Raw genomic sequence first — 27,758 nt, 5'->3', positions numbered from 1 at the left:
CCCGAGGCAGGATTCGAACCTGCGTCCGTAGCGGTCGCGCGGTTCCAGACTGAGGCGCCTACAACAGCTCGGCCACCGCGGCCGGCAGCCTTTTCTTCCATCAGTTTTCTGATTGCTTTGCTGCGTCTCGCTGCACATTCCTCTCCTGTACCAACCTCTTCATCTCAGATTAGCACTTGCAACCTACGTCCTCAATTACTAGCTGGCTGTATTCGAATCTCTGTCTTCCCCTACAGTTATTACCCTCTGCAGCTTTCTCCAGTACCGCAGAAGTTATTCCCTGGTGCCTCAGCACATGTCCTATCATCCTGTCCATTCTTCTTGTCGATGTTTTCCACAATTCCTTTCCTCACCTATTCTGCGGAGAATTTCCTCATTCCTTTCCTTATCAGTCCATTAACTTTCAACATTCTTCTGTAGTATCACATCTCAATTTTTTCTGTTCCCTTCTGGTTTTTCCATAGTCTAAGTCCCATTGCCACACAGTGCTGTATTGCAAATGTACATTCTCAGAAAATTCTTCCTCAAATTAAGACCCATATTTGACACTAGTAGACTTCTCTTGAGCAAGAGTGTCCTCTTTAACTCGTGCTAGTCTGCTGTTTACTTCCACCTTGCTCCATCCGTCATGGGTTATCTTGCTGCCCAGGTAGCAGGATTCCGTAACTACATATACTTCGAAATCACCAGTTATGATATTAAGTTCTTCGCTGTTCTCATTTCTACTACTTCCTATTACCTTAATCTTTCGTAGATGCACTCCCAAGCAATATTCTGCTTTTATCAGGCTGTTATCCTCCTGCTTAACTGGGTGGTAACGTAGTTGCCCCCCCCCCCCCATACACTAGGCCTGGGTTCGATTCCCGGCCGGGTTGTAGATTTTCTCCGCTCGTGGACTGGGTGTTGTGTTGTCCTCATCATACTTTCATCCTCATCATCGGCCGAAAGTCGCCCAATGTGGCGTCGACTGAAATAAGACATGCACTTGGTGGCTGAAACCGAATGGGACCTCCCGGCCAACAAAGTCGGCTCTCAGCCGTGTTGTGAAGCGGACGTGAGCGGGGCTCTGTACGGAGCTCCGCAAGCGGGCCGCTGTTTACTCGCGCGGGTAGTGGTGTTACAGTGTAAACAAATCACCTTGAACGACGATGGCGCTTTCTTATAGAAACACCACGATCAAAATAACGTTCGACGCCCAGTACCCACGACCTAAGGCATACGAAGTAGAGCGTTTCCTGCGTGAAGTAGTGCACTTCGATCCACAGGAACGTATCGGTATACATCTTTCGATCGTCTCCAGCACATTTTATCTGAAACTTGTCGATGAAGCAGCGTGCGAACGACTTCTTCGTCGTTCCACCGATGGATATCGTTTCCATCACTCTGACGGCAACGAGAGTGTAGGGACTGTCGACCATGCAGGACTCGGCGTTCGGAACATACGTATCTTCGAACTGCCGTTTGAAGTTCTGCCCACGCTTGTCGTGAACGCGCTGCGACCTGAAGGGGAAGTACTGTCAAAAATGGCTCAAATGGCTCTGAGCACTATGGGAGGTCATCAGTCTCCTAGAACTTAGAACTACTTAAACCTAACTAACCTAAGGACGGCACCCACATCCATGCCCGAGGCAGGATTCGAACCTGCGACCGTAGTAGTCGCTTGGTTTCGCACTGAAGCGCCCAGAACCGCTCAGTCACAACGGCCGGCTAGTACTAAGTCACGTGGAAGAAAAGTGGCTTACGTTCGAGACGTATCCTGTTCTGAATGGAGAGCGTCAGGTGCGAATCGAACTGCATAAATACATCCCATCGTACGTGACCGTTGGTGACTGTCGAGCGATCTTCATTTATGACGGTCAACCGCGGGCTTGTTCAGGGTGCGGGCAGGAAGAGCATGTACGCTCTGAATGCCTGCAGCGACGTATCGTCCAGGTACCACGCGCAGACACGACAACTGCATTGTAAACGACAACGCTGCCTATTGCATACCTTGTTGCAGAGAGGAACATGTCGGCCGCGGGAGTTGTGCGTTCCAGTTGCCGACAGCCGCGGGCCCGGTTTCCGCGCCTACAACGACGCAGCCTCCATTGGTCCCAGGTTCGAATCCTGCCTCGGGCATGGATGTGTGTGATGTCCTTAGGTTAGTTAGGTTTAAGTAGTTCTAAGTTCTAAGGGACTGATGACCAGAGAAGTTGAGTCCTAAAGTGCTCAGAGCCATTTGAACCATTTTGAAGGAGAGCATCAGCAAATCGATTAGAGCTCGGACACGGAGATGCAGGAGGTGCCTACTGTTTTTCGTGATCCACAGGACGCGGACACGCGTTCCCGCAAGCAGAAGTCGTTGTAAGAGGAAGAGGAAAATCCTTCTGCGGCCTGGGCTGTGGACCTCACATGAACGATTCCTGGTTCTCTGCTGGCAACGTCCGCCCAAGGACAAAGCCAAGTTGACGATGTTCAGCTCACCGACGAGCCCCATGGCGATTTTGTGGCTAAGACATGGGATGAACGTCATGCGTCGCCTAACGTACCGCATCTCCAGCTTGGTGATTGGGCGTCCGAGATGGAGATGGAAAGAATGATATCAGACTCTAGCGACAACCAGATGCCCGCGGCCGGCGGATCATCGGGCGGACATCTTGTATCAGTCGATCAATAATATATACGGTGCGGGTGGCAGGGACCGTCGGACGGACGACGTGGCGCATACTGTCTTAAACGACTACAGGATACGTCATCGTACTGTCAAATCACCTAGGTGTATTGGATAAGTAGAGTCAATGTCAAAGGCATTAGTTCCACGATCAAAACTCAGTTGTGAAAGGACATGATTCGGGCAGCGGACATTGATATCGTGTTTCTTTAAGAGGTACGGCATGATTTGCGCCTGGATGTTTATAGATACGCGTCTTACGTCAACCCATCTTCTTACAGTGGCGGTGGTACGGCGATACTACTACGCGATGGCATCGAACCAACGCATATTCAGTTTTTGCCATCAGCGAGAGGCACTGCGCTCACTATCGGAGCAGACCGCCTTTTGAATCTGTATGCCCCGTCTGGTACTGCGAAGCGTCGAGAGCTCCATTGTTTCAAAACGCTACAGGAATCTGGTGGTGGGTGGGGACTCTAACATCGTCTTACGCCCTGAGGATCAGATCCCTCACGATACATGGACGCTAATCCACGGTGACCGACGCGGATATCCACACTTCACCAGCCACTCGGCTAACAAGTTGGACAGCATTTATGTCTCGCGAGGTCTTCGGGCAGTAATTGGCGGTGCTGAGCTGTGGCCCACTGTATTCACTGACCATCAGGCCTTTATCTGCGCCGTGACTCTGCCACGACAACAGACGAGCCGTAGTAGAGGACCTTGGACTCTTAACGTTAACATTCTCCGAGAAGAGGCTTGCCGTGTAGGCGCCACTGATACCTGACACAAATGTGAGCGGCGGCGTCATACCTATGATTCCACGACACGATGATGGACATATTGCGCCAAACTAGCTCTCCGCCGCACGCTCATGGCATATGGATGAGACAGGGTGCTTTGGCTCCGATCCACCTCTGAGTTTTACTACAAGGTCTTGCGGGAACTAGCGCCGCAACAACCTTAGCCAGAGAGCGAAATGGACCGGACACAGGCACAGCTTCTACAGATCGCGGCTGACAGATTGGATGGCACGCGGGTTCGAGATTGCGAGATTCCATCCCAGAGGAACGTGCTCACAGATTATTACCCCACTCTATTACCCCTCACTCAACGGCGTGACAGTGGCATTGAGGACGTCCTGCACGACCTCCTACCTTCGGGTAGTGCGCAAGGTGACGCCACATTCTTGGAGGCCAACACGTGGGGAGAAATGCGCATGGCCCTCTCGCGGGGCGCGAGAAACAAATCACCTGGACCTGATGGTCTTCCGCTTGAATTTTATAGCCTCTTTTCTGATCTGATGGGGGAAGTTTGGCGGCAGATGAGCTGCGAACTCTTGGATCCAGACTTCCGCATCCCCCCTCCCCCCCCCTCCGAATTTTTGAGGGCATGATCATCCCTATGCCAAAACCAAACGTGGGGTGCAGACCTCAAGACTTCCGGCCGCTGAAGTTATTATATTCCGATTACAAGCTGTTCGCCGGCATTCTTCGTGCTCGCATGCTCGCTATTGTCAAAGATGCCATTCATGCCGACAAAACATGTCTGGGAGGTGACAGTAATATACACACGGCATTAAGCTGTTGTAGAAATGTGGTGGCGCTTAGAAGGCGCCCTCGTGGCAGTTGACCTAGACCAAGCATTTGACCGAGTTGAGCATCATTTCTTCCAGGCTGTCTTAGAGAAGATGGAACTGTCCCCAATATCGGCAGGTGTGGTTCTCTGTCTAATCCACGGAGCCCCTTCCACAGTTTTGGTCAATGGCTACTGCTAGCCACCGTTCACTACTGAGCGCTCAGAGCGTCAAGGATGTCCCTTGTCAGCCTTTCTCTTCGCCTGCACTTCATGGTCTACGACAGCGTTTTTGGGGGTAGTGTGGGTGATAGAGGCCAACGCCTGAAATGGAAGTAGCCTAACATTTATATTAATTATTTAAAAATGGTGGTAGCGTCACAAAAAGAAATAAATAAATAAAAATAAGAAAAAAAGTCGGTAGAGCACTTACTCACGGAAGGCAAAGGCCCCGAGTTCGAGTCTCGGTCCGGCACACAGTTTTAACCCGCCAGGTAGTTTCATATCAGCCCACACTCCGCTGCAGAATGAAAATGTCATTCTGGAAACATCTTGCACTTCTTGACATTGTCGAACGCTTTCCCCGGGTCGACAAATCCTATGTATGTGTCTTGATTTTTAATCAGTCTTGCTTCCATTAACAACCACAACGTCACAATTGCCTGTGTGGTGCCTTTACCTTTCCTAAATGCAAACTGATCTTTTGACTAAAGTTCAGTCTTGGTCACACCATTTATGTTTTAGTGATATAGGTAACCGGTTTCGGTTCTTTTTACAAAACCATCATCAGACCCATGGCTCCCTTAGGATGGTAGGTGAGGCTGGGTCTGATGATGGTTTTGTAAAAAGAACCGAAACCGGTTACCTATACCATTAAAACATAAATGGTGTGATCAAGACTGAACTTTAGTCAAAATATAATAATTAATTTATCACTGTTTTCCAAAAATGTTTACCAAAATTGTGCAAACTGATCTTCCTAACAGATTTTCAGTTTTCTTTTCCACTATCCTGTATACTATTCTTGTAAGCAACTTGGATGCATGAATTGTTAAGCTGATTCTGCGACAGTTCTCGCATTAGACAGCTCTTTCAATCTTGGGAATTGTGTGCACTTCGTTTTCCCGAAAATCTGATGGTAAATCGCCAGTCTCATACATTATACACACCAACGTGAATAATGGTTTTGTTGCCACTTGCCCCCAACGATTTTAGATATTCTGATGGAAAGTGTCTATCCTTCTGCCTTCTTCGATTTTATGTCTTTCAAAGCTCCTCTGAATGCTAATGCTAATCCACTACATCTTCTATATCGAGTCCTGTTTGTTTTTCTATCACGTCAACAGACAAGTCACCCCCTCGAAAACGCCTTCAGTGTACTCTTTCAGCCTATCCAGTCTCCCCTCTTATTTAATAGAAAAATTCTCACTGCACTCTTAATGTTACCACCCTTGCTTTTAATTTCACCGAAGGCTGTGTTGACTTTTCTATATATTGAGCCAGTCCTTCCGACAATCATTGCTGTTTCGATTTTTCATGTAGCGAATTCACCTTAGCTTCCCTGCAGTTCCCATTTGTTTCATTCCTAAGTGACTTATGTTTCTGCAATTCCAAGTTTCCCTGAGCGTTTCTGTACTTCCTTCTTTCGTTGATTAACTGAGGTATTTCTACTTTTACCCTTAGATTCTTCGCATTTACCTTCCTTGCGCCTACGGTTTTCTATCCAACTTCAGTGATTGCACTTTCATTTCTCTTCAACTAAATTGTTTCTTATCGCAATACCTATAACCTCGTAGAACTTCAAGCGTATCTCCTCATACTTTACTACTTTCGCATCCCAGTTCTTTGTGCAATCATTCTTTCTGACTAGTCTTCTAAACCTCAACCTAGTCTATATCATGGTCATATTTTCATCTGAGCCTATATACTTCACTGGGTACGGCTTACAGTACAATATCTGATTTCGGAATCTCTGCCTGACGGTGAAGAAATTTCTGATATTCTACGCTACGACTTGTAGGAGTTATCCTTTAATTGCTTATTCAATATTTTTCTCCTGGTCACCTCTCTCATGGCAGCCCCCTCCCGGAGAACCGAAAGGGGGACTAGTACGGAATCTTTCGCCACAGAGAGCTGATCATGACACTTCTCCAATTACAGGTCACATGTCCTGTGGATACAGGTTATTTGTTTTCAAGGCAGTGATTTCCATTGCCTTCTGCATCCTCATGCCGTTGACCACTGCTGTTTCTTTAATGTTTCATGGGCAGTTTCCCAGCCCACGGGGTAGAGATGCCCTGAAGTTCTGTTCACTACCTCGCCCTCTTTCAAAAGGCCGTCGTTGTTAGGATGAGGGTGATGTCTTCAGCTGGAAGTTTTCACCCACCATTGCTGATAATTCTTGTTCGAAATTTAAGCAGTGGCGTGTTTCGAACCTCGTACCGAGAACGCTTTGATTACTAATGTATGACGCTACCCCAAGCCCCACTAAACCAGTTATATTTGACTGCGACTTAAGATATGTTGTTGAGGCATCAAACACTACATCACTTCTGCCATTATTTTTAGTGTGCCAGCGAAATCTGGCGAGAATCCTTTCTCACCAAACCGTCCTCCACTAAGTGTTGGACCCGACTGTAAGCAGATGGGTTACAATTTGCATTACGTGTTGGACTCGGCTGCAAGCAGATTGGGTATAGTTGGCATTCGGTGGAAGAAGTCGACGTCATCCAGCTGTCATTTCGAAAACTCATAAAGATATTATTAGGGTGAGAAAACTTCAAAATACACAAAACAAACCTTTATCAGAAAGATAGCGAATCGAGTGTCGTACAGGAAGAGTGAAGACGACGATACAAGGAAAACATATTTATCGTAAAGAAAGCGGCTGTATAAATCACGGCTGCTGTCTTTTTTTTCTGAGGGTTCCTCAGTCTTGTGACTGGTTTGACGGGGCCCGCCAAGAGTTCCTCTCTGTAGCACCACAACTCAAATGCTTCAACTCTCTTCTATACCGGTTTTCCCACAGTCCTTGTTTCACTATCATACAATGCTGTACTCCAGATGTACATTCTCAGAGATTCCTTCCTCAAATTAATGCCTATGTTTGATACTACTAGACTTCTCTTGGCCAGAAATACACTTTTTTCCAGGGCATGTCTGCCTTTGACGTCCTCCTTGCTCCGTCCGTCATTGGTTATTTTGCTGCCCAGAGAGCAGAATTCCTTAATCTCATCTACTTCGTGACCATGAAACCTGATGGTAAGTTTCTCCATATTCTCATTTCTGCTATTTCTAATTACTTTCGTCTTTCTTCTATTTACTCTCAATCCATATTCTGTACTCACTATATTGTTCATTCTATTCAGGATATCATGTCATTCTTCTTCACTTTCACTCAGGAGAGGAAAGCCATCAGCGAATCGTATCATTGATATCCCTTCACATTTTATTTTAATTCTATTCCTGAACCTTTCTTTTATTTCCATCATTGCTTCTTCGATGTACAGACTGCACAGTAGGGGGAAAGACTACATTCCTGCCTTACACCCTTTTATAACCCGAGAACTTCGTTCTTAGTCGTCAACTCTTATTATTCCTTCTTGGCTTCTGCACATAGTGTATATTACCCGTCTCTCCCTATAGCTTACTCCTATTTTTCTCAGTATTTCGGACACCTTGCACCATCTTACATTGCCGAATGCTTTTTCCATGTCGACAAATCCTATGAATGTGGCTCAAAAATGGCTCTGAGCACTATGGGACTCAACTGCTGAGGTCATTAGTCCCCTAGAACTTAGAACCAGTTAAACCTAACTAACCTAAGGACATCACAAACATCCATGCCCAAGGCAGGATTCGAACCTGCGACCGTAGCGGTCTTGCGGTTCCAGACTGCAGCGCCTGTAACCGCACGGCCACTTCGGCCGGCCCTATGAATGTGTCTTGATTTTCTTCGGTATTGCTTCCATTATCAACAGCGACATCAGAATTGCCTCTCTCTTGACTTTTCCTTTTCTAAAGCTAACCTGATAGTCATCTAAAACATCATCAATTTTCTTTTCCATTCTTATGTATATTATTCTTGTCAGCAATTTGGTTGCATGAGCTGTTAAGCTGATTGTGCGAGAATTCTCGCACATGTCAGCTCTTGAGGAGGAATTGTGTGGATGATACTTTCCTAAAAGTCAGATGGTATGTCGCCGGACTCATACATTCTACACACCAACGTGAATAGTCGTTTTCTTGCCACTTCACCTAATGATTTTACAAAAAAAAAAAAGGTTCAAATGGCTCTGAGCACTATGGGACTTACATCTGAGGTCATCAGTCCTCTAGAACAACCGAACGACCGCTACGGTCGCAGGTTCGAATCCTGCCTCTGGAATGGATGTGTGTGCTGTCCTTAAGTTAGTTTGGTTTAAGTAGTTCTAAGTTCTATGGGACTGATGTCCTCAGACGTTAAGTCCCATAGTGCCCAGAGCAATTTTTTTTTTTTTTTTTTTTTTTTTTTTTTTTTTGTCACCGAAGGTTGTTTTGACTTACCTATATGCTGAATCAGTCCTTCCGGCAATCATTTCTTTTGCGATTTCTTCAAATTTTTCATGCAGCCATTTCGTCGTAGCTTCCCTCAGCTTCCTATTTGTTTTCTTCCTCAGCGACTTGTATTTCTGTATTCCTGAAATTCCCTGAACTTTTTTGAACTTCCTTCTTTCATCGATAAACAGAAATAGTTCTTCTGTTACCCATGATTTTTCCGCAGTTAATTTCTTTGTACCTTTGTTTTTCTTTCCAACTTGCGTGATTGCCCTCTTTAGAATGTCCATTCCTCTTCAACTGTACTGCCTACTGAGCTACTCCTTACTGCTGTATCTATAGCCTTAGGGAACTTCAAGCATCTCTCGTCATCCCTTAGTACTTCTTTATCCGACTTCTTTGTGTATTGATTGTTCCGTACTTATCTCTTGAATTCAACCTACTCTTCATCGATACTACATTTCCATCAGAGTCTACATCTGCTCCTAGGCACGCCTTACAGTCCAGTATCGGGACCTCTGTGTAACCATGATGTAATGCAACTGAAATTTTCCTGTATCATCCGGTCGTTTCAAAGTATATCTTCTCCTCTTGTGATTCTTTAACAGAGTATTCGCTATTACTAGCTGAAATTTGTTACGCAAATCAGTTAGTCTTTCTCCTCTCTCGTTCCTTGTAAGCCCATATTCTCCTGTAACCTCCTCTTCTGCTCCTTCCCCTACAACAGCATTCCAGGCCCTCATGACTATTCGATCTTCATCTCCCTTCTTCAGCTCGTGACGTCGGCTGAAGTATCGTTGGCGGTGTTGGTTTGCTGTCGATTCTGACAAGAACAACTCTATCACTGAGCTGTTCACTGTAACACACTCTCTCCCCTAATTTCCTATTCATAACAAATCCTACACTCGTTATACTATTTTCTGCTGCTGGTGCTGATATTACCCTGTACTCATATGACCAGGAATTCTTGTCTTCTTTCCATTTAACTTCACTGAACCCTATTATTTCTAGATTGAGCCTTTACATTTCCCTTTTCAGATTTTCTAGCTTTCCTACCACATTCAAGCTTCTGACATTACACGCCCCGACTCGTAAAGCGTTATCGTTTGGTTGGTTATTCAGTCTTTTTGTCATGGTCACCTCCCCTGTGGCAGTCTCCTTCCGGAGATGAAAATGAGGGACTGTTCCGGAATCTTTTGCCAATGGAGAGATCATCACGACACTTTTTCAATTACAGACCACATGACCTAAGGATACACGTTACGTGTCTTTAATGCAGTGGTTTCCATTGCCTTCAGTATCCTCATCTCGTTGACCATTACTGATTCTTCCGCCTTTAGGGGTAGTTTCCCACCAACAAGAGAAGAGATTGCCCTGAAGCTTTGTCCGCTCCTGCGCCCTCTTTGACAAGGCCGTCGGCAGAATGAGACTTCTTATGCCGGCAGTCTTCGGCCACCAAATGCTGATTATTAATCGAAATTTATGCGGTGGCGGGTTTCGAACCCGCGACCGAGGGTGTTTTGGTTACTAACCCCTTTCTTGGCTTTTTTTTAAATCTCATTTTGTTCGTTATTGTTCGTTGTATTTGTTCGGGCGTACGTCCCATGAAGTTTGTTCAAGTTCGTCGTTCATCCGTTAACTCTGGTTTCTTTTTATTTTTCTTTTCGTTTTTTTTTATTGTAGAGGGCCACTAACCCTCTCACCGAACGTGCTGAGCTACCGTGCCGGCACCCCTAGACCATCTAATCTAATTTTAAATGCATTAAGTCGAAGTCGGAATACTTGTCGACAGTGAAATGGTATCTACATTGATGTTTGGGAAAAATGGGACACCAAGACCGACAGATGTGATCACAACGACATTTAATACACCGATTACAGGCATGGCACTACCCAAATGATTAGCATTACAGATCTTTACAAGTACAATGACTGTGGAAATTCAGGACGAAGTACTTTGACGTCGTGGCATGGAATGAAAGATCGCCTGAATATGGTGCTCAAAAATGGCTCTGAGCACTATGGGACTTAACATCTTTGGTCATCAGTCCCCTAGAACTTAGAACTACTTAAACCTAACTAACCTAAGGACATCACACACATCCATGCCCGAGGCAGGATTCGAACCTGCGACCGTAGCGGTCGCGCGGTTCCGGACTGAGCGCCTAGAACCGCTATACCACCGCGGCCGGCTGAATATGGTGCTGAGGAGTAGTCAGGCACGCGGTCTTAGGCGCGTCCACAAAGCATCAACTATGGTTGGAGAATGGGCTGGACGAATAAGTTGCCGACCGACCATACCCCATATGTGTTTGATGGGCGACATGTCAGGAAAATGAGCAGGCCATGGAAACAGTATTACCCGTCGTTATTCGAAGAAGACTTTCAAATTCTTCGCCCCATGAGGCCGGACGTTGTCCTGTTGAAATATGGCATGTGGAACGGTCTGCAGGAGGGGCAGTGCTTCGGGCGGCAAAATCTCTTGATTCAGAGGTAGCTGCTCCGCTTGCCCTCAAGACGAAGGGGCAAAATCGCGTGATATGGACAATAACTCCCCAAACCGTCACACTTGGCGTTTGTCCGCCAAACCGCGGGACACTACTCTCTGCCCTTTTGCTTTCACTATAGCGTCGGCGAACGCGTATGCCGCCAACACTATAGGACAAGCTGAAGCAGGACTCATCCTAAAACACTACATTTTGCCACTCACCATGCGAGTGTCGTCGCTCGCGTGCCATTGCAGTCCGTGGAGTTGATGGGACCCGGCAACCCGACGCATTAAACATGCGTGCCAGTAGTCGATCCCGCACAAACGTCGTCGAACCTTCGACGCATACATGTCTAGCCCGTTGCAGTGCTTCCATATCGTGCCAACACTATGACTAAAGTTGTTCTGTCTTTTACGGCCTATATAAACAAGATAGCGTTCATCTTATGCTGCAGTCGTAGCAGGAGGGCACAGTGGCACTCTTGGTCACACGTTTCCACGTCGTATGACGGCTCCTAACCAACCGAGCGTTGCATAGCACTAACCTTTCTAGTCGCACAAAAGAGGGCGCTGTGGGACCTATTTGCACGCCGCCTCTCTGCCATTTCAGTCACTTATTACGGTTCCGCTGTTTTGCACGTCCCATTATCGTGACACGTTGCAGACCATTGCTTCAGAGTGTTTCACTTTTCACAAAAAAGTAGTATACAAAACGATTATCCACTATAGATGTGGAACACAAGCACTTTTATGGGTAAAGTGTACAGTGCGCCACCCGTAGCAAAAACTTTGGAGGTTTTTATGGATATAGCGGCAAGATGCAATATCTGTAGCAGACGGGCATCCACGAGAGCTCAGGACAGTTGCCGGAAAAAGGAGATTTTAAATCTGGTTGCGTGGACGAGTGAAGGAAGTTGGAGTTAGATCGGAGGTACGCCGTGAGTGTAGACAGCTGCGGTGATGCGTGACCGCGGCTGCAAGACCGTGGCAGTAGATGTTCATATATTCGACTGAGAAGTGCCGATGGCGGTAGTCGAAACTGAGAAATGCACGGTCTGTTATGGCGCCCAGGTTTGATTTAAGGTCCGTAGAGCGGACGCATTGCACTTTCTGGTGAATGATAGACTTGTGGATTTAGTCGGCATTCTGTTCTTCAGCTGTCATTACCATGCAAATTGGCTATAGAAACGGGGTGTCCCTTAGTGGCGTTTCAAGATGAATTGCTGTTATACTATGCTCTTAGTTGTACAGAGCGGTTACATTGTGTCCAAATGTGCTGCGATTATACCTTTTGGCACAGTCAATTTCCTGTAGTCTGGTGTTGTTCCATTCATATAATTAGCGCAATAAGCTTCAGGGAGCCACGGCATTATGTTTCTGAACCATCAAAACCTTGACTGGCTCAGTGTATTCATTTATCGTGTGCTGTGGAGATCTTCAACGATGGTCTTTGTGACTGTATATCTGCAGCTATTCAGCTGTAGCGGCTGGCACTATCTAAAAAGGTGAAAGTTTTGGTTCCATTTACTATTATTTAATCTTGTATATGTAGGGTAGTCTTTAAATAGGTTTTAACATAAATTACTACCTAATTTGCGTGATTAAACTGTGTTCCTCAGGGACTGTATTTTAACATGAAGACGCCGTGCCATTATTATTATTAAATGTGTTTACAGCCGACGCCATTACTTGCCTGCATCGAGGAACGTTTCCCTCCATCTGACTTATTCTTGTATTATTGTGGCCCTTTCATTTCGAAGGTTGTGGACTGGAAATAATGCCTCAGATTTCTAGATGCTGTGTTGATGTGGTTATCTACTGAAATCTTACTGACCTCGTCATTAGCTGTAATCTATTACTTCACGATTATAACCAGTCTCGTTGTTATTTACGATATCTGGACACTTATTTTTGTCAAGCTTAAAACTGGCAGTTGACCGTCACTGTAAAAAAAGATAACGTGATTGAAAACTGTATCCCTCCCGCCGGAGGTTCGACTCATCCCTCGGGCATCGGTGTGTGTGTTGTTCTTAGCATAAGTTAGTTTAAGTAGTGTGTAACTCTTGGGACCGATGGCCTCAACAGTTTGGTCCCTCAGAAATTTACACAGATTTGAACATTTTGAAAACTGCCTCTGATACTTCTCTACTTGGGGTAACCAGTGTTATGATCCTCGTTCGGTTGGTTTCTTCAAAAATTAAAACTCTGTACTGTTCCCCTTTAATAGTGAAAACAGATATAGCTTACTGATTGTTTATCCCCTCACATAATGAGTCATTAGGTCGTTATTGCATGTGACACGTACTGCTTTCTGTCTATTCCGATGATTGCTTGAAGATCCTTGAGTCCCGTTTATATCTCAGCCTTGTTTACGTTTACATTACGTAAGTAAATTCACGATTAATCTTAACCATGGTTATTTGTCCTGGAAGTTCTTTCTTCCAGTTCTAAATGGGACCACTGACCTTTAAACAGTTAATTGTCACTTCTCAGACTCGTCTAGAACTTGATTACCTCTGATTTTAATTACTCAATTTTTTATTATTTTATTACTGTGATACCTTTGACGCGCACCGCGGGGTCGTGGCAACAGCGGTGTAGCTGCGTTTCCCGACTTGCTTTTTGTACTAACTTGTATGCATCTCATATAAATCTTGTCAAAGGTCCGTCGATCTAAAGACAGACTTGTATGATCGTGAGTATGGGAGAAACCTTAATATTATAATTAACCTTTCGGCTAATGACTTATAGTTGCGGCCAATATTGATACAGGCTATACATTAATTGGTTTAATTTTTCCATCTCGACTCATCCTGTATTGTCTTGAGTTAAGTGTACTCTAAATAATCAGTAAATTATATTATAAAAGTAAGTATCCAATGGGTGTGCCGCTAAAACTCAGAAACGAGTGCCGGTAAGATCAAGTAGTTATATCGTTTGGTAGCCCTCTATTCCCCATCCATGAAGAAGGTCCCCGTTTTTACCTGAAGAGCGTGCTTTTGAAGATGTAGATGCTGGAAGTTTGCCCTCTAGAAATTTCTAAGACATTTCAGAACATTTGGGAGTATTGGAGAACATTCCAGAGCATTGAATAGTGTTCGGAAGCGTTCCAAAACATTCCAGAATGTTTCGGGATGTTCCACAATGATCCAGGACGTTCTGGAATGTTTCGGAATAGTTTGGAACGTTCGGGAAGACTACAGAATATTAGGGAACATCCTGGAACAACCCAGATCATTTTGGAACATTCCAGAACACTCACGAATGTTGTGGAATGTTCTGGAACATTGTGTACCATTAGAAGCCTTTTTGGTATGTTCTGGTATTCGCCGCTGGTGCAGTTACCCATTCGTTGGGGTATATAAATCAATACTCGTCATGGATTAGAACGTCAGTTTCTTACCAGGGAGGAACCGAGAAAGTAGTGCAGTGACATCGATTTAAGGCACCTCGGGTAGACAGAGTCGCCGACGTAATTGTGGACTATAAAAACATAATTGTACAGCTTAGGAGAGAAGGACTACAACGCATTGCCGAGATACGTTAATATTTGTGCACGGAGAGGATATTATTTTAATGTGAAACAAATCCATCATGAAACAGGCTTAGAAACAAAGTCACTCCAAAGCAATTCTACGCTTACTGCTTCATGATCAGAGACAATGAAACATTCTCAGCACTCGCTGTTTATTCCAACAATTCCTGGTAGATATTTATGCAAAAACATAAGCGGAACGGATGCTTTATATAACAGAGAATTGAAAGAAACTGCGGAAGAATACATCCTCATTCGAGACGCAATCATAAATGACGGAGACATTGACCACATTGTGAAACGTCCCCTTTGAACAATTATACATGACTGTGCTTAAACTGACACACAATATTTTGTTAGCGCAACGCAATCTGACTTTCAAAATTCCCTACAAAAGAATGGCCCTGACTAACATTAAACTATACCTTTCACAAATCACTTACCTCACAAAAATCTTCGCTGCTCAAGCTACTGCAATACAGCGAGCGCCACTACTGCCAGCTAAATAAAAGATTCAAACTATGGAAGGCACTAACTACTGATAGGGATAGTTAGCAAATGAAAGATATTAATAGAGAACAAACAATGTATTTACCTTGATATCATCATATATAAATATAGCAGTTCATGACAAATTTCAAAACTCCGCCATCTCTCTCTCCACATCCACCACTGCTGGCGGCTCACCTCCAACTGCGCAACGCTACGCGCTGTTCACAGCCAGCTGCCTAACACTACAATGGCGAGTATTACAACAATGCAAAGCAGCCACAGACTGCACACAGCACAGCCAGTGATTTTCATATTGGGCGCTACGTAACGTTGCCAATAAGAAAACATAAACAGCCCACTTACATAGAGAAAACATAAACAGCCTACTTACAATTGGAACAATGGCAATCTTACCCTCATCATACACAGGAAGTCCGAGACACATGCACGAGGACACTAAAGGTGCTGTGACCTACATAAGAAAACATCCCGTGCAACACGTCCTGGTCAGAAATCAAAGAACAAGGAAGATGCGGACAAGCCTCCACGCGTCGACACGACATAATAGCCCGAGTTTTCCGACAAAAACAAACGAGTTTTATTTTTGTCATCACAAAATACCACATCTTTGGAACCGTTAGTTGCTGGGTGTACACAATCGAATGGCACAAACGAGGGCTGCATCACTCAAACAATCTCATATGGCTACACGACAGAATTCATCCCACGGGTATGGACAAAATCGTCCAGGCTGAATTACTCTAGTCACAGGAAGATCCGTAATTGTACGAAATACTAACGAAAAACATTATTCACGTACCATGCGGGCTGCGAAATCCCAATTCGCCGCGTACGAGTGATGGAAAATGTACAATAAAACAACCAAAACCATACTTGGACGACAACACGCAAAATGGATTTGATGGCTATCCCAAATACAGAAGACGATCACCCAAAAACAGTGGCAAAGATACGAACACGAGACAGCGACAAACTGGGAATAGTTAATCGACAGGTAGTAGCATATAACACACTACTTTCCAAAATGTTTCAAGCACACATAAACAAAGAATACTGCAATTCAATGATATCTATCAAATATAAGTCCTATGGGACAGTCTCAAGGAGCTCGTATACGGCATTGCAAATGACAATGAAGCACTACTACAGCAGCGAACTGAAAACAGGTATGGAACTGTGCAGAATGAGCCTGCAACATTCCGTGGGCAGTAAGAAATCGAGCACGTCACTGTCTCCGTCTTCATGAACGTCATTCTGAACATGGCTTGGGGTAAGCGTATAGTGCGTCCTTGAGTAGAATTTCGGGTCCATTTGCGTGGTTGCTTTCTGAGAAGAATTAATTTAGTGTTGCTTGCGTTGCACTTGTGATCCTTACTCTACTGCATAATTCTGAAGCAAATCAATTCCTGAAAAGACTTTATCTGATGTTCTGCTCTTATTTTGAAGCATACATTACATCCACGAAGTGTGCACAGATATTTTTCAGTCACCCTGTATGTGAAGAACTGTGACTTTTTATCGGAAAGAAATTTAAAAAAAATTACGGGTGGAGTAGGATGACACATAGCACCAGTGAAGATTTAATAACGCTGCAGTGACAGTGCAGTCCAGCAGGAAGTAAGGTCGCAACAACCATCTCCTTCACGTCTCTGGTCAAAGGCGACAGTTACTGCCGTAAGAATTCTCCTGATCCAACAGTAACACTTACATTTTCAGCAAGTACACCAAGTCCTTTCATCCATACATGAATTTTTTCATCGTTACTAACTTTTCTACAGGGACGTGTATACAATGTAAATGGCATGTTACTATAAACATAACTAGGTGTACTTTGCGCCTTCGGGTCAATACCACAATGCTACGTCTTGTAGGCGATGACACTTCGATCGGCGAAAGATTCAAGTCCAGGAAGGGAGGCGTTTTTACAACGAACGACGCCTAGAGTAAACCAACCACTACCAGAATTTCCATCCTTGAGCCACCGGTTCGCGATGTACGCTCCCCGGTTACAGAGGTCAGGGATCACACTTTATTAATAATTATAGTACAAAGTAATATCTCCAGTAACCGTTACATTTTCAGCAAATACCCCAAGTCCTTTCATCCATACATGAATTTTTTCATCATTACTAAGTTTTCTACAGGAACGTGTACACAGTGTAAATGGCATGTTACTATGAATATAACTAGGTCTACTTTGCGTCTTCGGGTTAATACCACAATGCCACATCTTGTAGGCGATGGCATTTCTATCAGCGAAAGATTCAAGTCCAGGAAGGGAGGCGTTTTCACAACCAACGATGGCTAGAGTAAACCAACCACTACCAGAATTTCCATCCTTGAGCCCCCGATTCGCGATGTACGCTCCCCGGTTACAGGGGTCAGGGATCACAATTTATGAATAATTATAGTACATAGTAATATCTCCAGTAACAGTTATATTTTCAGCAAATACACCAAGTCCTTTGATCCATACATGAATTTTTTCATCATTAGTAACTTTTCTACAGGAACGTGTACACAATGTAAATGGCATGTTACTATAAATATAACTAGGTCTACTTTGCGTCTTCGGATCAATACCACAATGCCACTTCTTGTAGGCGATAACATTTCGATCGGCGGAAGATTCAAGTCCAGGAAGGTAGGCGTTTTCATAACGAACGATGGCTAGAGTAAACCAACCACTACCAGAATTTCCATCCTTGAGCCACCGGTTCGCGATGTACGCTCCCCGGTTACAGGGGTCAGGGATCACACTCTATTAATAATTATAGTACAAAGTAAGATCTCCAGTAACAGTTACATTTTCAGCAAATATACCAAGTCCTTTGATCCATACATGAATTTTTTCATCATTCCTAACTTTTCTGCAGGGACGTGTATACAATGTAAATGACATGTTACTATAAATATAACTAGGTCTACTTTGCGTCTTCGGGTCAATACCACAATGCCACGTCTTGTAGGCGATGACATTTCGATCGGCGAAAGATTCAAGTCCAGGAAGGGAGGCGTTTTCGCAACGAAGGATGGCTAGAGTTAACCAAAGGCGATAGTTACGGTTGTAAGATTTCTCCTGGGCCAGGTACTGAAACACCATCGTATAGTACTTATGCTCACGATAGCTGTCCTAGAGCTCGTTACAGGTATTTTTGGATCTTTTTCACCTCGCGGATCGCTGTAGCAGTACTTTAACTGGCAGTGTCAATAGTCTCATTTATTCCGCGGGCACTCCCAATTATGAAACGGCGGCTGCTACGGCGTTAGTTGGATCCTCGGGGGGATATTTAGTACTGGCGGCGGCGCGGTGGGCCTCAATGATTTAGACAGGCGCGGCGCGGCGTTTCGTAATCTGCGAATATCGGCAGCCGCGGCGATAGTCATCAGCTGCTGCTGCTGCTGCTGCGGTGAGGTGCTGGGAGGGGCGACTGCCGGCCACCGCGCAAATAAAACGAGGCCCGCAGAGAGCTGCCGGCAGCGGCGGCGGCGGCGGCGGCGGCGGTATCTGGGCGCACCATCGCGACCCGCCTGCCGATCTGCCGCAGTGCGCCCGGCCGCGCCGGCCGCGATAGCCGCGCCTGAGTTATTGGCCGCCGTGCGCCGCCGTCTTATCCCATTACATCTGCCGGTAGCCGCCAGGAACCGCTGCCTTTGCTGCTGCTACTGCTACCCTTCCTCACTGACAGCTCCACAGCGCCGGTCCAGGTGGAAACGCGAACTTTCACCCTGCCTCTGCACCAACTGTACATAATAGTCCGATCCTGTTTAGGGGGGGGGGGGGGAGGGGGGTAGGACGTCAAACGGGACATTTTAATTTTCACTGTCTATACTTTTACAAATAAATGGTTCAGGATTCACACTCATAGCAGTGGAAGTTCAAAAACACGAAAACATAATATTTTTTAAATGTGAAATTTCATGATTTTTTTTCACTTACTGTTGGCTGCATGTTGTGTACATAGTTCCGCGTAATCAGCGCGTACACAACTTTCCCACTAGAGCGCGCCCCGCTAAGCACAACAGTGCAGGCGCAGCGCTCGTCCGTCTCCGCTCTACGAGATGGCGCTGCCATAGAGACGGACCAAATTCTGCTTCCGCCGATCTGCGTATTAATATGTAACGCAGCCAATGAGATTGCTGCTAACATAGAACCTTTTCTCCTCGCGGATCACACTCGCGCAGTGATTCATGAACGCGCGAGGTATTATAACGAGTGTACAGACCTCCGATTAGTCAGTCTGCATTAGTCTGCACTTGTCTGCAGTCGAGTTTCAGTCTGCGCCTAATAAGATTATCATATTCCTGTACATAGACCATGAAGAGAAATGTATAGATACTTCGTCAAGCATCAGAGATATGTGAGAATAAGATTAACGTACCAAGACCAAAGGAACTTCAGATTGTCAATTGCAAACAGCATCCAGAATCAAGTTACGTAATGTCTATGCTTTTTATTATTTTAATAAATGTGTGTGAAAATTAATCAAGTTCTGTTTAAAGTTGGCCACCGTCCATCTGCTACTCTAAGTGTGCAAGTGGCATTTCTATCATATGACCTAATGGCAGAAGATAAACACGCCACGATAAGACTGCGAGACATATTGCTGACACTCGCCTACTTCGTTAGAGCGACAAGTCAAATAATCTGATGTCGTGTGTACCGAAGGTCTTACAGTACGCACACCACACTGCATTTATTGCTATAGGTGCACTTTTCTTCATAAGTAAGAGAGATTCTTCGATGAATTTTGCACAGCTTACAAACCATACTTACAGGTGTATGAAACTAGAATTTATCTAATCTATGGAAAAATGAATTTCGTGTTTAGAGAAAACTCGAATTTTATAGTTAATTACCTCAATTTCTACCACAGTTTTTAACAGATTTGGGAAATTCTAGTTTCATACACCTGTAAAACTGGTTTGTAAGCTGTGCAAAATTCATCGAAGAATCTCTCTTACTTGTGAAGAAAAGTGTACCTACAGCAACAAATGCAGCCAATACCAAGTGAAAAAATGATGACATTTCACATGTAAAAAAAATTTGTTTTGCTATGTTTTTGAACTTCCTCTGCTATGAGTGTCCTTCCTGGTCATGCTAACAAAGTTTTATGAATTTATTTGTAAAAGTATAGACAGTGTAAATTAAGATGTCCTGTGGTGCCCCTCCTGCTCCAAGTCGGCCCGTTTCACATCCTACCCCCCTTAAACAGAACACACGCACAGGGACGGATCACTCTCCAGCGTCGACTCTGCCCGCTGGATGGATTCTTTTGCTGAGAAAAAGGGTTCAAATGGCTCTGAGCACTATGGGACTTAACATCTGAGGTCATCAGTCCCCTAGAACTTAAAACTACCCAAACTAACCTAAGGACATCACACACATCGATGCCCGAGGCAGGATTCGAACCTGCGACCGTAGCGGTCGAGCGGTTCCAGACTGAAGCGCCTAGAGCCGACCGGCCACAACGGCCGGCGAGAAAAAAGGGAATGAAGTACCCATATAAAAGGAGACAAATGAACTGGTGAGCTTGACACATCCCGTTCTGTCTGTCTCCGGAGCCGTCGTTGCGTATTGGTAAGTCCCAATCGAACCCGCGGCCAGAATCCTTGCAGCCCTTACTACACCGCTGTTTGGAGGAATTGTCCAGCGGCACACCGTTTCCCATCTGATCGGCGGAGTTAAGCGCTGTCTGGTGTGGTTAGCATTTGGATGGGTCACCAACCTGGTCTGCTGAGTGCTGTTAGAAAGTGGGCTGCACTCAGCCCTTGTGAGGCCAATTGAGGAGCTACTTAATTGAGAAGCAGCGACACCGGTCACGAAAAATGAGAACGAACAGGAGAGTGGCACGCTGACCACAAGCCCCTCCATATCCACTTCTGGTGACGCCTAAGGGTTGAGGATGACACGGCGGCCGGACGGTACCGCTGGGCCTTCAAGGCCCCTTCGGACGATTTTCCTTTTTTCATTTTCTTGGAAAAATTGGAACACCACAATACGCGATAAGAGTGAGATGCGATAACAAGAGGTGAGGCAACAGTGAGATGTGATAACAGTGAAATTTATTCCATCCATTTGAAATCTGGATTCGCAGGACAGAGCGGATCAGATTATGATTGTGGAAAGGGGCCAAAATCAGTTACTGTTAGTTGCACAAAACACACAAACGTTATTTTCCTGAAGACACTTAATCAAACATGCCCTTAAAAGGATTCAAAAACAACACGGCTCAAGGCCCGAACACAAGTTACTATATTTGATTTAGGAATACACGCGGCTGAAGGCCTTGGTTCAAATGGCTCTGAGCACTATGGGACAACTTCTGAGGTCATCAGTCCCCTAGAACTTAGAACTGCTTAAACCTAACTAACTTAAGGACATCACACACATCCATTCCCGAGGCAAGATTCGAACCTGCAACCGTAGCGGTCGCGCGGCTCCAGGCTGTAGCGCCTAGAACCGCTCGGCCACCCCGGCCGGCGCTGAAGGCCTGCCTTAAAAATATTTTACGTAAAAGCTCGACTAAAGGCCACACACTGAACACAGAACAACTCAAGGCTTAAGGCCTTTCCAATAGATTAAAATTCCTCTTTCTTCTTTAAACGAAATTAGTTTAAACAAGAATCTTCAAAGTTTTAACTTAAGACGGCTGAAGGCCTTACCTTAAAAAAAATTTCACGTAAAAGCTCGGCTGAAGGCCACAAACTGAACATTGAACAACTCAAGGCTTAAGGGCTGGATAACAAAGATTTCAAATGGAGCCTAATCTCTTTTTTAACATAGTTTTAAACAAATGAATCGTGAAAGCTTGGTTTAAGTCGGCTGAAGGCCTTATTTTAAAATTAAAACAAAGTAAACTAATAGACGGTTGAAGGCGCCACACAGTACTTCAGACTAAAAATCACAATCTAAAACCAACAGAAAGATGGTGCTCAGAAGTGTTCCAAGAGTCGGCCTGAGGAGGTAACTCTAACGTAAATTTAGGTGGGACTGGCATCCAAAAGTAAAATTAAGTAATCGGAAGACAACTCGACTCAGGGATGGCTGAAGGACCGACCAACAACTTAATCAATTTCCTTCCGCCTAACAGCGGCACAACAACGGAAAATATTAGCCGAGGACGAAGATACCAGCAGCACTAAATCTTTAAATTGGCGTCTAGAAACAGCCAAGGCACAATAACCACTCATAAATATGAACAAACACAGAGGCTGTCCAACTGCACGCCGTCCCGGACAACATCAAAACGGCGAGGAAACACACATTTGCTGCTCTGACCCAACCGACCGACTGCCTACTCTAGTACGCAGACAGCATTAACATAACTGCTCAGTCGAAATTACACAAGCTAGACACAGTTCCACGGAAACACTTGCACCAAGAACTCCGACAATTCTAAAACCAGTCACTGTGGAACAACAAGGACGAATCACAAGTCGTCACACGCAGAGTTTCCATAAGCGGTCGCCGACCAAATACACGTCGCCCGATGAGACGACCGACCGAACGACCAACCAACGGTCGTTCCCGCTCCAGCCTGCTTCCGTCGGACAGTGCATCGGTGTCGCCAGCGGTCGGGGAGTACTGGCTGTGCAGACCTCAATGGAGCTCCATCTTGACTGAACCCCTTGTAACACCATAACTCTAGTGCTCTACTGATTTATTTTGCCTTTGTTTCATTTAATGTTACATCGTTGAGCTTCTGTAAATAAGTCTGATTGAATCGATAACACAAAATTGTATACTCCTTTCTTTGTTAAAACTTTGATGTCGTGGTTTGATTCTATGCAATGTAGTATATCTGTCATTTAAATTCTTTGTCTCAATTGAAGGGAGACAAAACTTACTCTGTATATTTGGAATTTGCTTAAGTAATTTTGTTCAGAACTACATATATGTGCAAATGATATGTTTTGTTTAAAATGATTGTTTGCCGCTGTGTAAACTGCTGATCCTCACTTAGGGTTCTTTGTTATTCTGTGTATAAGAGGTAGTGTGGTTCCCCTCGAGAACGGAAATGTGTAGCGCGCTCAAATTGTGGCTGGCCTAGGTAGAAAAGGTGGAACCAAGAGTCAGTCAGGGACGAGCTACCAACCTGTGCACTGCCGTTTAAAAGTTGCATATTGTGCTGGTTCCGAGAGAGGCTTTTTCTGTCAGTTTCCAATGCCTCGGATGGATGGATAAATAGCTGGAACGATTCTGGAATTGGTATCCATCATCGCCACCAAGAAGGGACAGAGTCCAGCAATTCTGTCTGCAAATCCGCCTACCAACATGCAGTTGCCACCACATTGCGCAGTCACTGTATAGGAGTACTATAATAATGTACAGTGAAGGATCAGCTTTTTGGATGTTTTAGTGTGCATAAATATAAGGTAACTTATAACTGAATTCATGTACCTACCTTGATTTTTTCCCTATCACAACACCTTTCAGGTTCCTCTCCATTTGAACTATGATTACCGAGTGTCCTATTTTGTGGAAAAAAATGAAAGCCGGAAAGTTAGACAGTTAATTACATAATGTTGTTTGATCTTTGATGAGAAGGGAGTATTCAGATTTATTGTGGATTTAGTGAAATTGTGGGAGGCAGTAAATGTAGTTTTGTGAATTTTCAAAGTCACCTATTTAATCATTTACTTGAAAGTAGAAGACTGTGGTAATAAATACAATTTCCTGTTTCTTTTATAAATTAAAGTTCTTAAAATTGAGGCTTATGAAGTCTTGCTTAGTTTACGATCATAGTGCTACCTGCAGTAAATTTTAAAAGGTGAGTCAGTTTCTTGCAAATTTGTCAACATTGTGTTTCACTTTAGTAAAAGTGGAAAACTGCAATAGCAGAAAATTATATGTTCATGATTGCTAAGTGTTTGTCTCTCTTGTGTATTGGAAGTGCATATTAATAGTATAACAGGATCCACAGTTTGTCTATTGTGCTAATGCTAGGTAACAAGTAACGGGAAGACCACTATTTATGAAAACCATAATTTCTTTATTCAAAAGATAGTGAGAAGCAACCTGTTAGTGGATTCCAATTAACTCTCATTTTAAATAGTAAAGTATTTAACTGAGAGAGACTTAACCAATGTCCTATTTATGATCCTGCAGTGAATGTTAATAGTAATGTTATAAAGACCATTCACTTTGAGCAAGCCCTGAAATTAATAGTGTGTTTCGGTATCTGTTATATTTTTGCCAATAGTTTGTGCTGCTCTAGCTGTTAGCTTCAGTCTTACCGTAAACATATGTATGTGTCAGAGTTCATTGCACTCGCGTGTGACAAAGTATAGGTTGTGTTTATCCGTTAAAGTTACTAATAACTGTTTTCTTGAACAAGAATGTTAATGATTCTCTTGCCTAATTAGTCTGGCGACCGTTTTCCTTATTCTTTAAACAGTATAGCTAGTCAAAAATATTGTTTGTTACTGTTCAAATATTTACGTAATTCTGACTTTCACTTCTAATAAGCCACTTCCGTTTGGTACAACACGGTCAACATAACAAAATTCCTCTCAGAGGGTAACACTGCTCTGTTGCTTTATACCATAATTGCTTTAATAAGATAGTTTTATTTCACTATCTACCTTCAACTTTAAGGTTATGGTATAGCAGTAGCGGACGGTGGTGTACCCTGACACACAACGAGCCGGAAATACTAGCGGACACTTCAAAGATAATACGACAGTGCTCTTATCGACACGCGCTGCTGCTGCCACTCACTGGCAGGCAAGCCAGCAACTTAGTGATGCCTGCAAATCGAATAAACGAGACGACAGTTCCGTAAAGAGAAGCTGTCAAGCAAGAAACGGCATGAACACGAGCCGCACACGGCTCACCATTAGGAACATGACTCTACAAAAATCATTAGCATTAAAAAGCTGTACATGCGCTGTGACCGTCGAAATTCAGTGCGGAGTGGGTAGCACGTGCTGTAATCAGAGCCGCTACACGTCGTGGCATGAAATCAAAGCGCGCCCGAATACCCTGGTGCGGAACACTCTGCTGGCCCGTCCACAGAGCGCCAGCTGAGCTGAAGGAGGAACTGAACGAACAAGTTGACGCTCAGCCATATCCCAGATATGTTCAATCGGCGACGTGTCAGAACAACGGGCAGGCCTCAGAAGAGGTACACGTTGTTCTCCGAAGGCGGCTTGCACGTTCCTCGCCACATGTGACCGGCATTGTCATGCAGAACGGCCTGCGGGAAGCGCAATGACTCGAAAATGGTTCAAATGGCTCTGAGCACTATGGGACTTAACAGCTGAGGTGATCAGTCCCCTAGAACTTAGAACTACTTAAACCTAACTAACCTAAGGACGTATCACACACCCATGCCCGAGGCAGGATTCGAATCTGTGACAGTAGCGGTCCCGCGGTTCCACACTGACGTGCCTAGGACCGGTCGGCCACTCCGGCCGGCGGCAGAGACTTGGGCTGTCAAACCTGCCTGATATAGTGGTCCTGTTCAGATTGCCTACAAGAAGTGTAAGGGGAAATGGCTTGCTGTAGGCAATGGTGCACCAATCCATCACACTTGCCATTTGTCCGCTATGTCGCTCAACAATATAGTCTGCCTTGCTGTGTTCACTACAGCGACGTCTAACGCTTCTACGACCATCACTGCAGCGCACGTTGAAGCAGGACTCGACCGAAAACACTATATTTTGTCACTTAGCACCTGAAGAGTCGGCATTCATGTGGCCACTGTAATATGCAACGCTGGTGGGTACCGGTAAACTGAAGCCGACGCAATAGCTTGTGTGCCATCAGTAGAGCCTGCAGAAAACTGCGTCGAATCGTCGACGCAGATGGCGACATCGGTTGCAGTGCTCCAACGTCGCGCCAACGATATGGATAAAGCTGTGCTCTCCGTTACGGTCAATCGGACAAGATGGCGGTCATCTCACCCTGTGGTCACTCTGTACCGTCCATTACGCTGCCGGCGCTGTGTACGGCCCTCTTCTTTCCACTGATTTCACGAACGCCTGATTGTTGAAGCGGCGTGCCCTGTACGAGCGGCAGTGCCACCGAACGACAGACCCGCCTCCCGGAGACCAATCATTCTGGCCCAATCGAACGCACTCACATGCCGATATTCCGCCCTGTGATGTCGCTGAGGCATAGTGGCACTGGATTACACGTTTCTACTTCGTGTAACAGCTCCGCACCGACTGAGCGTTAGGTATCACTGACCTGTCCGATCATACAAAGTGGCCTTGTTGTTGGACCTACGTGCACGGAACCTCTCTGCCATTTACACTACTGGCCATTAAAATTGCTACACCAAGGAGAAATCCCGATGATAAACGTGTATTCATTGGACAAATATATTATACTAGAACTGACATGTGATTACATTTTCACGCAGATTGAGTGCATAGATCCTAAGAAGTCAGTACCCAAAACAATCACCTCTCGCCGTCATAATGGCCTTGATAGGCCTGAGTATTGAGTCAAACAGAGCTTGGATGGCATGTACACGTACAGCTGCCCATGCAGCCTCAACACGATACCACAGTTCATCAAGAGCAGTGACTGGCGTATTGTGACGAGCCAATTGCTCGGCCACCATTGACCAGACGTTTTCAGTTGGTGAGAGATCTGGAGAATGTGCTGTCCAGGGCAGCAGTCGAACGTTTTCTATATCCAGAAAGGCCCGTACAGGACCTGAAACATGTGGTCGTGCATTATCCTGCTAAAACGTAGGGCTTCACAGAGATCGAATGAAGGGTAGAGCCACGGGTCGAAACACATCTGAAATGTAACGTCCACCGTTCAAAGTGCCGTCAATGCGAACAAGAGGTGACCGAGATATGTAACCAATGGCACCCCATACCATCACGCCGGTTGATACGCCAGTATGGCGATGACGAATACACGCTTCCAAGGTGCGTTCACCGCGATGTCGCCAAACACGGATGCGACCATCATGATGCTGTAAACAGAAGATGGAGTCATCCAAAAAAATGACGTTTTTCCACTCGTACACCCAGGTTTGTCGTTGAGTACACCATCGCAGGTGTTCCTGTCTGTGATGCAGCGTCAAGGGGAACCGCTGCCATGGTCCCCGAGCTGATAGTCCATGCTGCTGCAAACGTCGTCGAACTGTTCGTGCAGATGGTTGTTCTCTTGCAAAAGTCCCCATCTGTTGCCTCAGGGATCGAGACGTGGATGCACGATCCGTTACAGCCATGCAGATAAGATGCCTGTCATCTCGATTGCTAGTGATACGAGGCCGTTGGGGTACAGCACGACGTTCCGTATTACCCTCCTGAGCTAACCGATTCCATATTCTGCTAACAGTCATTGGATCTCGAACAACGCGAGCAGCAATGTCGCGATACGATAAACGTCAATCGCGATGGGTTACAATCCGAGCTTTATCGAAGTCGGAAATGTGATGGTTCGCATTTCTCCTCCTTACACGAGGCATCACAACAACGTTTCACCAGGCAAT

The sequence above is a fragment of the Schistocerca piceifrons genome, chromosome 6, assembly GCF_021461385.2.
Source record: "Schistocerca piceifrons isolate TAMUIC-IGC-003096 chromosome 6, iqSchPice1.1, whole genome shotgun sequence".
NCBI classification, from domain to species: Eukaryota; Metazoa; Arthropoda; class Insecta; order Orthoptera; family Acrididae; genus Schistocerca; species Schistocerca piceifrons.
This window is presented reverse-complemented; position numbering follows the sequence as displayed.